This window comes from Anopheles merus, chromosome 2L (genome assembly GCF_017562075.2).
Source record: "Anopheles merus strain MAF chromosome 2L, AmerM5.1, whole genome shotgun sequence".
In the NCBI taxonomy this organism is placed as follows: Eukaryota; Metazoa; Arthropoda; class Insecta; order Diptera; family Culicidae; genus Anopheles; species Anopheles merus.
In genome coordinates this window covers 26,119,838-26,136,939 of record NC_054083.1, presented here as the reverse complement: position 1 = coordinate 26,136,939, position 17,102 = coordinate 26,119,838, and the positions used below count along the sequence as shown (strand labels likewise).

The 17,102-nt window shown below is 41.8% G+C and overlaps 1 protein-coding gene across 6 annotated transcripts in view; it reads right to left on the bottom strand.

Annotated features, from left to right (window-relative positions):
- Positions 1-17,102, bottom strand: part of LOC121594942 (potassium voltage-gated channel protein Shal) — a 121,178-nt gene that overhangs the window by 57,601 nt on the left and 46,475 nt on the right. For all 6 annotated transcript variants that reach the window (XM_041918805.1, XM_041918804.1, XM_041918810.1 and 3 more), the window contains one exon: positions 6,580-6,759. The gene's annotated coding sequence lies outside the window, so the exon portion shown is untranslated. The remainder of the gene's footprint in view (positions 1-6,579; positions 6,760-17,102) is intronic.

Genomic DNA, 17,102 nt, shown 5'->3' with positions numbered 1-17,102 from the left:
AAATTCAAAAACCAAATATATTATCTTTGATTTTGAATGGAATGTTTGAGTAGTATTTTTATTGTAATAAATCAAATAATATTTCTAAATATTTCCATAGCTTTATTTTATACAGTTTCAAGGGCATTCTTAAACAAAGCGTTACAGTCAAATTTTACAAATCATACAAAACCTTGGGTATAAACAACTAAAAAAATCAATTCATCTTGATCATCAGCATTTTCCTAACAAAACAATACTGACGCCTTTGTATTTCACTGCCGATTCAATTAAATACAGATCAATAGCATTAAGCATTGAGAAGCATCCCATGTCATCGTGTTACCAAAGCCTCATCGAATGCTCGAACCGAATACGATATGATTTGCTAGCGCCGCATTGCCTACGAAAGTGATTGAATTTTCCCTTTTCAAGATCAATGCTCTCGCCCGTTCGAGATTATTCACCGCAGCCCGGCAAACTGTAATGAACCGCACTGCAGACTCGGTTGTGTACCTTCGCAAGACAGTAAAGCACACAAGGTAAAACCACCCAGCTCATCACGTGGCAATCGGACACGGAATTCATCAACCGAACGCGCGCAACCGGTGCGGCAGCAAAGAAATTGAGGCGCAAATTTATTCACTCACTTGATTAATTAGCTGTGGAATAATTGGATCGATAGCGTCAATTTGATTTACTTTTTGCCTGATAGCCAAACTAAAAGGCACCAAACAACGTCCATCGCAAGCTTGATGAGCAGCATGATAGCGACCGAAGGGCACGAGGGAACGAGCAGGCGGAAACAATTCGGAAAAGTTTTGCTCACACCACATCCGAGCTTCGAGCTGTGCTGCTGCTGCTGCTGCTGCTGCTCGTCGGTCGGAATGGAACGGTGCGTCAAGCTCACCGGAGTCCCGCAATGCCAGTTTCACGCTGCGGCACTGATTAGGTAAGCTTTGCCGATTCAGAAAGTTCGGAAGGAGGTGGCGGAAAAAAAGAACCCGGGACACTTCAGTTAACAGTTTTCCGCACGCCAACCTCAGCCTCGGGATGAATTAATGCCTGTCAATGTTTTCGTGATAATAATTCTCACTGTATTTCTTCCGCTGTGGTGACGCTGTTGGCAGGGACGGTTTCGAGCTGTTTCCACAACCGCATTGACGTACAATTAATCAGCATCGACTGTCAGCGGGAGCAGCTTCATTGAATCTGTCGTTTGTGAAATCATTCTGCTGGATTTTCCTGGCGAGTGACCAACAGACCGGGTGGTAATTAGGGAAGTGAGTATTTATGACACATTTTTATTGTGCTTTTGAGAGGTGTTGTGTTCTTGAAAGTAAATTAATTATGGGTTTGGAATTTTGTAAGATTTTAGCCACAAAGGCACAGTAAGAGGTATATGCTATATGACATTCCATTACTCAATTGACGTTTGAAACATTTTCGTACGCTGAATGATTTAAAAAGGTAACATTTTAATTAAATTGTTTTTTGACTGACCTTTCCATTACCAGGTTACAATATGACCTGTCCGATAGGAACTTTCTGACACCGGAATCTCCCCGAAGACCACCGGTAACTATCGGTACACTTATTTATCATTTTTCTACAGCTCCTTCCTACGAGTCCAACCCTCCCCGCCGGACACTATAAACTTGCTGCAACATCCATCGATACCACCGCCAAACCCGGTGGGACTATACATTTGATCATAATTCATTTCACGACCCGACTCAACCGTTTCCCCCGTATCGTCCCTAGACCTGCCGCGTGCAAACACCCGGCCGGTATGCTGTACCGTCGGAGAAAAAGTTCGCCAACTTAATCCCAATCCAATCGTGAAAATGCTACTTTATTTCGTGTTTCCTGCCCATTGACCAGGGCCATGGTTCGGAACCTGGGGCTGCGGTACCGATAACGAGTGTAAGCGGATGAAAATTAACTTCCACACACACACACACACACACACACGCTAGGGGTGGCGGGCCCAGGCATTTCGTTGAACGGTTCAAAAGGGACCAATCCCCAGCTGAAACGGGCCGAAACTATATGCGTGAGGTACACCAGGAGTTCGCAGTCTAAAAAGTATGCCCATAAATATAGCTTTAGAAGCGTGCCCATGATCACGACTTCGAATCGGCACACTGGTGAGCGGAGTGTGCTGCTGAAGCGTGTTTCGGAATCAAACCGGAGCTGGGAAAGGTGAAAAAGTCAAAACATCAACATAAAGTAAAATGTGATGATGAGGGAAAATGTATGAACGGTTCCGATAAGCACGATCAAATCTCGATCTTTTTTAGTGTGTGTGCTTTTGCTCAATAACCGGCATCTGCCGGAAATATTTATGAAGGGATATAGTAAAAAGGTGTCACAATTTATGCTGCTTTGGCTTTTTGTGTTACTGAGTGCCATTGGTGGTGGTGTTGAATCGATTCGTTAAGGTGATAATAGTAATAGTCAAATAATTCTCCTCTTCTATTTGCAAGTTGTGAGTGTTCAACCCCTTCATTGAAACTAATTTCAATGGAAATTTTTTATTTCCTGAAGAACAAGCATAATAGAACAAAATGGCTATAGAAAAGATAACATGAAAAAGATACAAGTTTGTTAATTTTATACTGAATCTGATTAATACAAGCTAAATTTTAAAACATCCTATTTTCAAGTGAAATGGTTTGTGAGTGAACAGTTTTTTATGTAAGTAGACTTAAATCACTCTTTCATATTTTTTATTTTAAATGTTACCTTCTTCGTCTATTAGGCGTCCTACGTGACATTATTGTTCTTTATAACTATTATTTTATTGAATACAAACATATGATGTGAAATAAGAACTGAATATGGGACTTAAAATGAATCTTAGAAATGAAGAGAAAGAGCTTAAATTTAACCTAGCCTGACGTTTAGCGCCTGACACACATCTATTAGGGATACAGGGAACCAGTGCTGCGAAATGTTACTATCAATGTGAACAAATCTGTCTGAAAAAAATCTATATCAGCGTCACGTACTTAATTGTGATAATCAAAGGTGATGCTCTAACAGTAGGTGAGACCAGTACATGCTGGGTAACATTTTAACAACCAACGTTTGATCAGTTGCTTTGTCATGACTTTTTCTTTACTGTGATCAGTTCTGCAAAATATCACTGACATAGTCATGACAAATTCCCACTGAAACAACGTAATGTGCTCAGCGTCATGTGCTCTACTGTTATGATCAGAGGTGAGACTCAAGCAGTTGGTGACATTTTGACCATCACTTGCTTGGTGACATTTTTTGCAACCAACTCTTGGTCAGTCAGTTGGTCGCGACATTTTCAGTCAGTGATCATCGCGATAGTCATGGGAGTTATGCGGCGCTTGCGGGTAGTTCCATGCAACAAATTGAGCATTTTTTTTCGCTCGGTTTGGACTGACAGAACACCACACAAAACAGAGCGAGAAAAAATGCTCAATTTTTTGATTGGTACCACACGCCTAGTATATTCCGAAAACGTTGTAATTTTCACCGACAGAAAATTTCGTGACTAAGTGAGTTTTGGTATCAAGCGTTGGGTGCTAAACAAAATGTCATCACATACGTGAGCTAATTTAAGCTTCGTTTCAGTCATGAGTGTTGATGACTGAAGCAGTGGAATTGGGCAGCATTGTTCACAGCCAGACAAAAAATCATGATTATGCTTGTGCCGGCATTAAACACAGCTTGTTAGTCAAAGTATCGGGTTGGACTCAAGCATTTGCATAGTGCGTTTGACATGTCATGATGCACTTTCATTGAGTATTAGCAATCAAGTAGCTAATCAAGCTACCTCGATTATATTCATTGTTTTCGATGGTGATTATCACGAGATTCTCATTACATTTCGCAGCACTGGGGAGGACGCACAACGAAAAAAGTATTAGGCTAGGAATGTTTAGCAGGGGGAAGCTCTACAGGAATCAATTAAATGTATGAAAATTGAACGAAGGATAGCAAGATGAAAATCAAAGTGAAGGGAAGTTTGATAGAGCGCCAGGATATATCGAAGCAGAGGATCGCATGACTCGTAAAAAGTAAGTCTTGCGGGCAAATGAAGAAAATTACGATGCCACAAGACGCGAGATAGCGCATATAGAAAGAAAATTGTATAAGTAGATTAGGAACGTCCGTTGCGTTTAGAAGCAGTCCTCTTATAAAATTCGATTGTGCAACTAAACGGTGATCCTGTAGGAGCATTAAATTCAACAGGCGACAACGGACGAAGTAGAGAGGAAGAGGATCTTTTGGTGTCAGTGCGTGTATAATTCCTTTGGATTTTGTCGATTCTAGCAATCCAGGCGGCACTTGTTGGACACCACACTATACTAGCATAGTCCACTAGAGGACGTACTAAACTACAGTATAGTGCTGTGTATGACGGTCCCCACAGGCTTTCGAAACTTTTTCAGTACCAAGCAACCGTATTGTCAGTCCTCAGGGAGGACGACCCATATGAGGCTTGAACTTGCCCGACTTGGCCGTCGTGAAAGTCGTGGAGTCTTGGAGTCGTGAAAGTTGACGAACATAATACAAGATGATTGTAATAAGTAAAGCTTAAACTCTTTAATTCATTAATAATCCATTTCCCAAGGTTAAAAAGAGTCCTTTAAAACTATGAAAAAATAACAATACAAACAAATACTGTTCAAATTGAGTAGAAAACTGACTTAAACTTGCTGAAAAATACCAGTTTTTCTTCTTCTTTCTTGATTTACGAAATCCATTCGCTCTCTATTTGTAAAATCCTTCAGAATTCTATTTGGTTTCGATATCCATATCAATTCCAATGCACAGTGCAAGTCTTCCACCACGCAAGTGTATCTTTAGCCGAGCAAAACGTCCGATTTAACAAGTTTTCGTTCCGAAAAAAAGGAGGTCAATTCAGTTAATCAGATTTCAATCCCTTCCCGCTACTGCAGCAAATGAATCAGCAGTTTCCATCATGCTGAAGATGGGACGCAAAGTATTCAACATTTTGTTGCGATTCAACAAACGCACCACGAAGAAATAGGAAAGCTCGACACACAAATTCATCACTTTTCACACTGCAGCAGCAAAATAAAGCAATCCCTCGCATCGGTGCGGTACGACGGAGCTGGGGATGATTCGATAAAAAGCAAATTCTGACCCATTTGCGACAAATTTAGTCTCCTCATTCATCTTGCCGCTACGGTGCCATTCGTTGCTGCAAGCTGGTAAGCTGCCCGTGCAGCGAGAACGTGCGGGACATGGAGAGCGAACGGAAAAAGCGTGTGCCCCGTCCCCGGTTCATTTGGTTTAAACGTTGTTACATCATACAATTTGTCGTACGGTGCTGTGTATAGCGCTGGTGGTATCGTCTTGGCGTTTTCAGCTCCCCCGCTTGTGTCTTGTGAGTGAGTAACCCGTTCTTCTGCTGGGATAAAAAGAGTATGGCTTTTTTTTTTTTTGCTGTTCTCCCAAGACACAAAATGCACAAGAAAGTCATCCGTGCGGAACGACAGGCAAAAAGGAAACGGCGACGCATGACGCAGTCCTCCGTCGTCGTCGTCCTCGTCATCCTCATCGTCTTTTGCTCCATTTTGTAAAGCTCATGCAAGGAGAAGAGCGGGGGAAAAAGGAAACGTTACAACTTCGCATTCATCCGGAACCGAAAGGTTCGCTCGAACCGGTCCCGCCATGTATGAAGGTGAGTGAAGGATGTTTGCGAACCGGTTGTGCTTGGCTGCATTGAATGAAATGGTCCTCCCTTGCCTCTGCCAAAGGACGGATCAACGTGCCAGGACTTGCCAGGTGGCGGGGAGGCGAGAGAATCGGAGTGAGATATAAATAAATAGTTACAAAAGTTTGTCCGTTCGCCTGAATGGTAGCGCCTTCGAGTGAGTTGGGTGCTACGGGACACGGGAACACCAGTGCCCAGCGGCGATGGATGCATGTCACTCAGTCAGTGCTGGCAGGCAAGGACATTATGAAAACCTTTCAAAAGGTAAAGTGTGTGTATGTATATGTGTCGGTTGATTTGTCTGAAGTTGGTGGCAAGAGTGGAGGAAAGCGATGGAAAAGCTAACTACTTTTTGCAGCGGGAGCTACATTGTACAAGACACTTAAAGGGCCACCAGGTGGAAACTGAATCCCAGGGAAATTGTTTTTCTTGTTCGTTAGTCGTTTCGTGTCTTTTGGAGGGATCTGTTTGAATCTATAGAATAAAACGAGTCCAGAAATGTGGGTTTTCATTATTTCTTATATTACCAGTATTATAACTTTTTGCATTCAAACTAATGATGAAAAATTTGGAATTAAATATTTCTATAATCATGACTAGGGTGTAAAATACATTCAATGTTTGTTAAAAAAATACAAGCAAACATTACTGCTCTGTTTAAATATTTCTTCTGCTCGATTATGCAATTATTCAACATCATTTAACACCACCCGTAGGATTACTTAAACGACAGGGAACTTGAACCACAACCAAGCTGCCAATATAGCTGGCAAGTGAGTCCGATTGGCTACAAACAGCCCGCCATTAACGAGCAACAGTGCTGCGCATGCTGCAAATAAAGTAAAAAACAAAAAGTACGAAGAAATTGCACTTACCACCTTTCATGATGCTAACGATGTCGCTTCATCTTCCTAGCCGGGGCAGCGCAACAAACGACACTTTACAAAACACTCGGCCGGCTCCTGCACCCGACCACAACATTCACTGTCGCCAAGCTCCGCCCAAAAGCAGTGAAAAACGTTTACGTCAGGAGCTATCGGGCTTTCCGGGTTTATCTAAAAAGAAAGCGTCAAATGAGACGGTGTGAGAGAGAGAGAGGGAAGAAAAGACAAACGATGAGTGTGGAGAGACGAGCCAGAGTGGTTAGAGTAGAAAAGGTGTTATTACGAAGCGCGTTTTCCAGTTAAACTGGTAATGATAGTTTATTTTTGGGGCAAAAAAAGGAACGGAATAAACGAATGTACGCAGGACATCGGACAACTCTTAAGCACAAACAAGCAGTCGGCACGATGAAGGATATCATTTCTTTTCCACCAGCTGTAGCGGTGTGTGTACATACACAAAAACGAAGGACAAACTCTATCATCCGTTGTATGTTTGCGAACGTATATATCATTTGCTCACACCGTTGTCCACTGTTGAGCCGTTTCTCCTGCAGCAGCAGCCCTTAGCACACATCCGTGGCCGAGGAAGCGCTGGTTGAGTGTTGAGGTTGAGAACGGCAAACCGATTTCACCTAATCCTGGATCTGTCCCCGGGTGCTCCCTCCCAGAAACGGGTACTCGGGCTGTAGCCCGTTTACCGTGAGCTGTCGAAAGGCTGACGAAATGCGGCACGGTTTGTCGTGAGGGAAAATAGTGAAAAAGACAAATGACTGCACTTTTTTGTTTCTTGGTTTTGGCGAGCATTCTCACGAAAAACGGATCTCTGTGGGGCAAGTGGATCCCTCTCCGTAGATGAATAACGAAATAATGCCTTTGGGGGAAGGAGGTGGAATGGTTCGGGTTCTTCGTTTTTGTTCTAGCATGTGTTTGAGATGAGATGTGGTTTCCTGATTTTCCAGGCAAGGTAAACAAACCGGAGAGGAAGCAAAACTAATCGGAGCGTAGATGACGATGAAACAACGGCCAGCACAATGTATGCAGAGCGCACACAGTTTGATGAGAAAGTGGTTTATAATTTGTAGATCAAATATGCACAGTGAAGGAAGGGAAGCGGTGTTCTAGGATGATTTATGGCTGAAATTAATATCCTCAGGAAGTGGTGTAGGAACAAGTGGTAGCACAGCATGGTTGTTATTCACTTTTCAAAAAACATGTTTCTTAACAAATCAGCTTTTGAGTGTTGCAAGTAATAGTTTTTTTTCCCTACAATATACGTCGAAACTTTCAACTGAAACATGTTTGAGTTATTGTACACTGTCATAAATTAAAACAAAAAGAAATGTAAAAGCAATTAGTACTAACATGCTGTAATAATTAGCCTAGAATTTTGTTATTTATTATTATTTTGAGAATATCAAAAATCTGATTCATCAACTATTCTATTCGTCGTAATTGATGTTAAATTGCTGATTGTTGAAAAATTAATACTGAGACTGCTGTCCTTGAGCAATTTTTGGGTTATAACATCAAAAATACGTTGATGCTACACTTCCGTTGATTAAGTAACAACTAGAGCAGGTCCACTTTGTACTCCTTCTGGTTACGATCTGTTAACTGCTCAGCTGCCATTAGTGTAAGCAAATAGACAACGAACGTTCACCACGACGACCCATGCAGCACTGTCAACCAGCGCGAATCCCCGTTGGGCGTGATAAAATCCGCTTACAGCACCATCGCCACCACCACAAAAGTGAACCGCAGAGACCACGGCTTCTAATTTCAGTCAATTGTCACATTCCAAAAGCCGAGCGTGAACGTTGCACCTTTTAAAAATCCCCGCCACGAGAAAGGGCCTTTCCTTTCACTGCGCTTTTGCCGCACGGTGGAAATTGCTCTCGGAGGAGAAAGCGCCATGGCCGAATGTTTCGCACCTGCACGCGTCGAGCCCGCTCGTTACGCTTCGTGACAAAGCTCGGCCCGGATATTAAAGACTCGGCGCTGCTTCCACCTGGGTACGCAAAATGGAAGACACACCATTCCGCACCAGCAAACCCATACAACCCACCACCGAACGGGGTAGTTTTTCACCTTTTTCGGGTGCGAATGCTAGGCATGCAGCACAACGGAACCGCTCCTTCCCGTGGGGAGTGGCGATGGTTTCGTGCGGCACCTCTGCTACCTTTGCGGAAGGTGCTCCAAAGGAATGTGCTTCGACAGGCAAATCCAATTCCCCCCAGGTTGGGTCGTCGCCGGGTGACGCACAGGACGTATCACAACTCACGTGCAGATAGCTACAGTTCATCCACGCTCGCGGCGACAGATAAGTCAACCTAGGCCAAAGGGAGCCACTGGGCGGAGTGAGCGTGTGTGTGGCCTTGGGCTTTGATTGCAGCCGCCACCATCGCCACACCACCACCATCGTCATCCGTTTCTTCCACAGCGCACAAAACAAACGTCACACACTCGAGCGAAACCACTGGAAAGGCAATGTTTTGAAGGATTCTTTGGGCGCACCGGGCACGGAACTGGAGGACTTATGGGATCCGGCTGGGGCGGGATAGAAATGTGACCCAAGCCTGTACTGTATCCATTTCAAGCGTCATGTCGTGTATGCATGCGGTTCGCTTTCGGTACTTGAAATGTGTCCATGAATTCCGTGCTTCGTGGAAAGCAAGTGTTGGGCGAGCTGGCATGGCTTATGTGTCACCCGAGCAGGCCAATCTCCAGAGACGAACGAGATGGCAAAGTGGAAACAGGTTCGTTATGGGCGTGTGTGTGTGTGTGTGTGTGTGTGGGTGAGTGAAATTATATACGAATCAACCATCTCGTTTGAAGGATAAAGAGCGAAAGACACTCCCATCCCGTTTGACGCACACTGGCTAGGAATGGGAAAGGAAGATGAAATAGTGTCCCAGTGATCGAGTTAAATCTCTGCAGCGTGTGTGATAAAAACCAGGCAAGACATTTCGCTCTTTATCTTCCTAGCAGGTGTGTTATTATCCTTCCCGAACACACTGTTTGGCTTTCATTTCTGCCTGCTTTGAATGTACACCCGCGGGCATCGTGCATTCAACATGGAAACACACACACACACACTCGCAAAAACTCCAAAGGATCATCCTGTGGCGAAAAAGTCGCTCCACGAAGCACCTCGTGAATTGGCAAACTGCAGCCAAACTGGTATAAAAAAGCATAAAGACAAGCTTTCGGCCGGAAAGCACCTTTGTTTACTGAAAACACAGGTTGGATTTTGACGTGCCGGCAAAGCTATATCAACGGCCGGCCAGCAGTCGCCGCTTATGCTTATTTGTTCAACTGTATCACTCTTATGCTCCTCACTGTTGTTTTGTCGTGTTGTTTGTTTTCCCTTTTTTTGTTTTTTGGGCGTTTCGTTTCTCATTTGAAAGCACTCGACAAGCGCACGATCGCTCAAGCTTTATTCTTTTTGGTGCGAAAATTTTTGCTCACACAGCACCTCCACCCGGCGGTCGGCTTCAGTCAGCGGGCGTGTGTAATATTTTCCCACTTTCGTCGAAGTGTACCATCCTTCTTTATCCTTGCGCAACCCAGCCAACGCAGGCTGACTTTTCCACCCAAACACACGCAAACAAATGGAATGCAAATAAAGTTTGAATCGCGCGAGTAACGGACGGAATGAGGGAGAGAGTCTACAAAAAAAAAAACGCGTCGCAAACTAACTGAGCCCTTCATGGCATGCGAAACTCGTTTCTGTTATTTCTGCCCACTGGAAACACTTGCAGCAATGCCCACTCTATGTGTGTGTGGTAGTGGGGTATTTGGTGAACACAAAAAATACAACAGCTACCATGCCAAGCGGGCGTGGGCGTTGCGTTGCTTTATGTTGGTTTGAATTTTCATTTCATCGTGCCAGCATTTTTGGCATAGCTTGGCCCTTTTTTGTTTTCGTTGTTGGCGATTGGTATGCATCAGTGGTGGTCAGTTCCCAATCCGATCTGTGGAGGCGCTTTACGTTGGTTCGAACGTCAAGGACTTGTCGGCGGACGTGGGATCAATTGGAGTTGTTTGGGCGAGCTGTTTGTTTGAAGTGCTGTATCATGAATTTTCACACAGAAAATCAATCCACCAGTGATGGGTGGTGGTGGTGGTGGTGGTGGTTTATTTTGGCGTTGCTGAAGAAAGACAGGACAAAACATAACGTTTGGTCTGTTAAGTAAAAATTGTTCAAACGCAGTGTTTCAATTGAGTCAGGGGTTGTGTTGATTGTTTTGATATAACGCCATCTTTGCCATATTTCAAGTTTTATTTCAATCATACGATGATATTTTAAGATTTTGATGTACTGCATTCAATAACACATTTGAACTGGCTAAGCAATTCAATGCCCGTGCCAAATGGACCACATTTGAATCAGTTTTTAGCAAATAAATATATTTTATTATATTGTTTGAACTATTCCGAAATAATTTCGAAATTTATATAGGTAAGAAATGTTGTTTGGGCTTTAAAAAGGATTCAAATCCTCAAATAGTGGTATTCAACAGCAAAGTGACCATATTTTCATTATTTTTTCAAATGAATAAACTTTTTTAAGAGAAAACCAAGGATTTCATAAAGTAATTTGTGTCATTACTATCGCTGTAAATAAGCATAATGTAACAAAATGACCTTATTTTGAATTATTTTGATATTTTACCATACTGCCATCATAGGTACAGGTAACATACGTAATTAAAGCCGTAGTCAGTACAGTCTGTTCCCGAGTTACGCGGTTTCTGCGTTCCCGACGAATCCGCGTAACTCGAATATCCGCGTAAGTGGACTTTCACGTTTTTGACCAAAATACTATTTATCACTCGCAGTTTTTTTATTTAACTTAGCACTTTTATACACTTTATAATTTATTTCATATGATTTGTGCTGAAAATTCTAATATTTCTGGCTTTTAAGCGATTTCAATTGGTTAGTAAAAATGCAATTTATACCGAACTTGAAGCAAATTGTACTGATTTGACATTGAATCTGTCAAATTCAGAAAACCGCGTATCTCCGAATCCGCGTAAGTCGAGAACCGTGTAACTCGGGAACAGACTGTATAATGTTTTCATATTGAACAATTTTTCAGATGATGTAGGACCATTCGTATTGCTTTTACAACAACAAGCAAAAGAAATACACTTAATGATAATAAAATACCATTTTTTATATTTATCTTTTCAGAGCTTTGCGGTCTTGGCCTGCTGCAGGCCATCCATCATCATCATCATGCTGCATCTTATGAGTTCGAGTTCTATCAAAATTTTTTGGTATAAAAATTATACGTTATAGAGTGTTGGTTAAAAATTATTATAAGTGTCGAGTCATACACAACCATCAGTCCAATGCATTCCTGTTCAAATAAGTTTGTTTTATTTTAATATTTCAATCATGTTTATTTTAACTTCCTTTCCAAGCTTCACGGCGTGAAATTGTCTCGATCAATTCGTTACACTCAAAGAATGGAAATGTATTGTTCATTTGTTTGTGTTTATTTGTATCAATAGTTTCATTAGTATTGCTCTCTTGAAACCGTAATGGCGGACGAGTAATTTTCTTTAGTGGTACTAATTCGTAAAATAATAAATATTGGTGGCCTATTACGTTCTGCTACTGATGCTCCTAATTTAATCTCGTCCATCTCGCTGTATATTCCCTCTCGTTCTCTTCGTCCCCGCGATTCTTTGTCAATTGAAACACGTCATACTCTTTATTCTTTCAATGATCCTCTTCTATCCTCTTTCAGGTTGTTTAACCACTTTTACTATATCTTTGATTTCGACTCCTTTCTTAACTTTTTCCGTAACCGCAATTTTTCATTTAAATAATTTAATTATTCTTAATTTAATTAGTTTTCATAAAAACTAATTTAATTAGTTTTCATTAACTCTCTTTTTTCATTAAATTTATGATAGTCTCTACGCTCTTCCTGTGTTTCTTTTTCTTTTATGTTTTGCTAGGTCAAGAGCCGGTCTCGTAGTTTAGCCGGTCTCGTAGTACAGTCGTCAACTCGTGCGACTTAACAACATGCCCGTCATGGGTTCAATCCCCAAATGGACCGTGCCGCCATACGTAGGACTGACTATCCTGCTATGGGGGGAAATCAATTAGTCACTGAAAGCCAAACTCACAAGTGGTGCAGGCAGGCCTTGACCGACAACGGTTGTTGAGCCAAAGAAGAAGAAGAAGAAGGTCAAGACTAGTTTAGTTAGGCCTAGTTTTTCATGAATGATTTTGTTTATTTGTTAGTGTTTAATTAGTTTTAAGTCTATCTTATACAGCCTTGATAGATGATATTGGATTGAATAAATGAAATGAAATTAAATGAAATAATAATAATAATTAAATAATAATGTGATGTGTTACAATTACTGTATGATGAAAAACTGATATTTTTTACCGTGTTTTATCATCAATTCATTTCAAAAAACTTTTTTCTCAACAAATAGTACCAGCAATGGTACATTTACCTTAAAAATACGTTTTTTTTTAATAACGCATCATTCAATTGTGAATTTACCTGTTTAGTTTTTTTTTATTTAAACTTGTTGAAGCAACCAAATTGTTAGCTTAGATACATGTACAATTTAATCGTAAAGTTACCGTTTCGTAATTTGAAATAGAATAAGATTAAAGCCAATTATAATTTTCACTAATTTCTTGATAATGAAAACGATTTAACCTACGTATAAATACACATACAGATATATTCAAACTGAAGTTGAGATCAAGTAAACAAACAAATGGCTAAGCTCTTTACAAATTTACCAAATTTAATGAATGTGTAACAAATTGCTTAGAGTTCAATTTCATATCACAAATTGAACGGAAATTGAAGCAAAATGTGGCAGAACTATTTGCCCAACCATCGTTACCAGATGGGACATGTCACCACCTAGCCTATGTGATAAATTGAATTAGGTGTTCATCATTGCTTCCACGAAGGGAAGGAAAACTTGTCACCAAGACGACAGTTCAAATACAATAACATGCTTACAAATTCACAAAATCGTTTTTTTTCCCAAAAGACGGAAGATACAAAGGAATGATCCACAGCAAGAAAGAGAGAAAAATGTAAAAAAAGAAACACTCTGATCTGCTGCATTGGCACCGTGTGCATCGAAATGCATGAAATCTGTCAATTTTGGCGAGCAGAAAAAAATCCTGTATTGCAATAGGGAGCACGGCAGCAACACCTGCCATTTGACTCACTTCCCATATCGCTGAAATTGCATCCTGTCACCCTCTTCAGGCAACCTCGAATAACAGATAGAAGTAGAGCAAAAACAGTGGGGGAGGACGAAGAATACCCCTTAATAAACTTCAGTCGTGTTTTTTTTTCTTCTGAACGACAAATATGATTGCAAAATCATTCGTCATTTTGCTTCCCATCTCAGCGCGATTTGGCGTCGGGATTGCAGTTTGAGAGCGCATACCGATGGCACACGCGACACAACCCCGCTGACAGCTCCGTTGACAGGCGAACGTTTGCCGTCGGGCGAACTGCTTACTCGACGGCCGCAACGTCAGCCAAACGTTCCGCCACAAGCGCCGAATTGATGTGATTGATTTTGTTTCGCTCGCTCGCTCGTTCGCTCTCACATACCATTCGTTGCTGTCGGGGTTCAAAAGCAATTTCGCCCACCTTAGCCAAAAAGGTGCAAATGAAGCACTGCTCCCGTGATGAAGGTATGCTGTGACCCATCACAATATGGGCAAATTACCGCGAGTGCGGAAAAAACTCGGTTCTGCCAGCAACGGGAAAGCATGAGTTGGGAATTGTTTGCATTTTGATGAATATTTCGTATGATGAATGCAGCAAAAGTGAATATTACTTGAAATTGAATCGTAGCCTCAAGGCGGTTGGAAAATCCAATCTGTAAAAGTATATGTGTGTCTATGTGTGTTTGTGGCCTTTTTTCTGATGGTTTGAGAAGAAAAATGAGTACAGTTTTCAATTACCATTACTGCATAATTTAATTTTCTCCACCGTACCCGAAAGGGATAGTTCATGCCAGCGTTGGAGCAGGTGGCCAGAAGCGGTGTGCGAGAAGCAGAACATCACCCACGGGGAAACCGTTTTGCTCGCGTAATGATGATGGAAATGAAGGAAGCAGTGACGAACTGTGCGTTTTTCCCTCCTCCTCCTCTTATCGCTCTGTATCAATCTCTTCTTCTCTGAAACAGGGTCACTATTGAACGTCTGCCAGAGGTGAAAACGATTGGTTCCAGCTTGCAAGCTGGATGCTCAGTCCGTACTAATTGCTTCTCGCTGTAGGGAAGTTCTCCATTTTTTTTTTCGCCTCCCACTATTACTGTTCTGCTGCGGCCTGCACCCGCAGCAAAATGCTCCCCGGTGCTGTTTATTTCTTCTTTTTCTATCAAGTACGGACCCCACAAGGTACGTGACGAACGAATGATTTCGACAATTTTGACAGCGAAAATGTGTCTCAGTGTCGCGCCCGTACCTCACCCCGCGCGTATGTGAGAAAATTAAGATTCAACCCGCGCGAAACGGTCACGATCGGTACCGGCACACAGAGATGGCTGTGTACCCCGTCGTTTCGGGACAGTTGATTTATAGAAATAGACACACACACACACACATAGGAAAAGCACAGAAGCACGGCGAGATCGGGTGGGAAATTATAACTTATGGCCGATGATTTATTGCTGCAGCTAGAAATTGGCTGCAGCCTGACACTGCTGCTACTGCTGCTGCTACTGCTGCTGTTAGTGCACCAGCTGCAATTTTTCGTTCACTTCCACCCCCTCTGGGCGCCATGCTGCTGACTGCTAAATGAAGCGAGTAGCAGCAGCAGCGTCATCTGCAAAGGCAGAAAAAAAGGTTTGCATGCGAGTTGCTATATCACAAGCAAAGGAGAAAAAAAGCACACATACACTACAGAGAGCTAGGAAAGAATGGAATTAGATCACGTCCGAAGTCGCATCGTCCCGTGTGTGTGTGTGTGTGTGTGTGTGCCCGGTGGTGCATTTATAATATTATTGCGCTTGAATGATTTGCACTGCGGGGCACACGAAGTGCTCGAGTGCTGCCATGCGAAGTGACACAAATTAAAACTAGGATGCAGATAAAACAGAGCGCAACGCCTAAAACCAATGAATGCTGGCATGGAATGTAGAAATAAAAAATACGATCAGCTTTGTGTCTTTATTTGAAAACCTGCCCCGGCTAGGCCAATCGTTTCAATGAAAGCGACTGGGCAAACGAACGTAAATTTGCAAACAATTTCAGACCTTTATTTAGGCAAATAATTCCACCCATCGCACTACACTACATAATTGCTGTCGTCATAAGCACTATTCAAGCAGCTGCTACGATACGCCCGATCTAATTCTGCTCCATAAAATAGCCTCCACACATTCCCACATGCCACACATACACACAGAACATTTGTGTCTGTTGATGTTTCCCCCGGCTACTCTGCACAGAGCCCGAACAATCTGGTCCCCGAAAGCGGCAGCATCCGCTTTCACACTTCACTGGCTTAATTTAATTAAACTCATAAAAGTACTGGTGCTGTGAAGCCCGTGTGCGTGTGCGCACCATTTGACGCGTTTTCTTCAGCAGATTGGAACAGCACTATCAAGCTGAAAGAGCTTTTCTAGGTTTTGTGCGGTGCGTTGTAGCTACCCAAAAAGGAACGGACGGTACAATCCATCATCGTTGGGCTCGCATACGCTCACATGGCCACAGACAGCACAATGGTCGTGAAAAGAGCGATGCGTGTGGGCCGGTAGAAAATTTCCTCACCGGCTGTTGTCTTACATGAAGACATGAGTCAAAGTTTTTCTAATCTTTATCAAACAAATGAGCAAATGAATCAATGCCAGAGTTATCAATTCGGCCATTATTCATTTCACTTATTTCAAATTATTTTGCATATTGCTTCCAACTTATTGAAACATAAAATACAAACAACAGGTAGATTGGTTAGTTTCACCATCTGAAATTATGTTCAATTGTTATGAAAACGATAAGAGATGTGCAAGACCAAAGTGCATTAAACTGAGATGAGATGTCCAAGAGCATTACAAATTTCCTTTTTACGGCAGCAGGCAGATTAAATCACTTTTCCCTTTTTTTCAAACTGTTCGAGGTCATTTAAAGCTGAGTAGATTTTTTTTTAAATAATTAATTATGAATTTATGTCTGCTTGTATCTTTACATTAAAGTATTTAAATAATTAAATATCCTGTTAGCATTAAGTTAAATTAATTCATTTGTATGAAGTTTTTGAACTTTTTTTGATCCAAAAACAAGGTTAGCGAAAAGAAGAAAACATTAATTAAACTTTTTGTTACACTTTTTGATTCTTATCATTTCTCAAGAAGTTTGAAGAATAGCGATGAATATAGCAAAAAATACATTTAAAAACAACCATTGTGACCCGTTATACATTCCTGTCCTTTCACAGCTAATTATGTTACTCTGTTCGCTTTGTTGGCTCAGCAGTTGTAACTTCAAGTCGATTAAT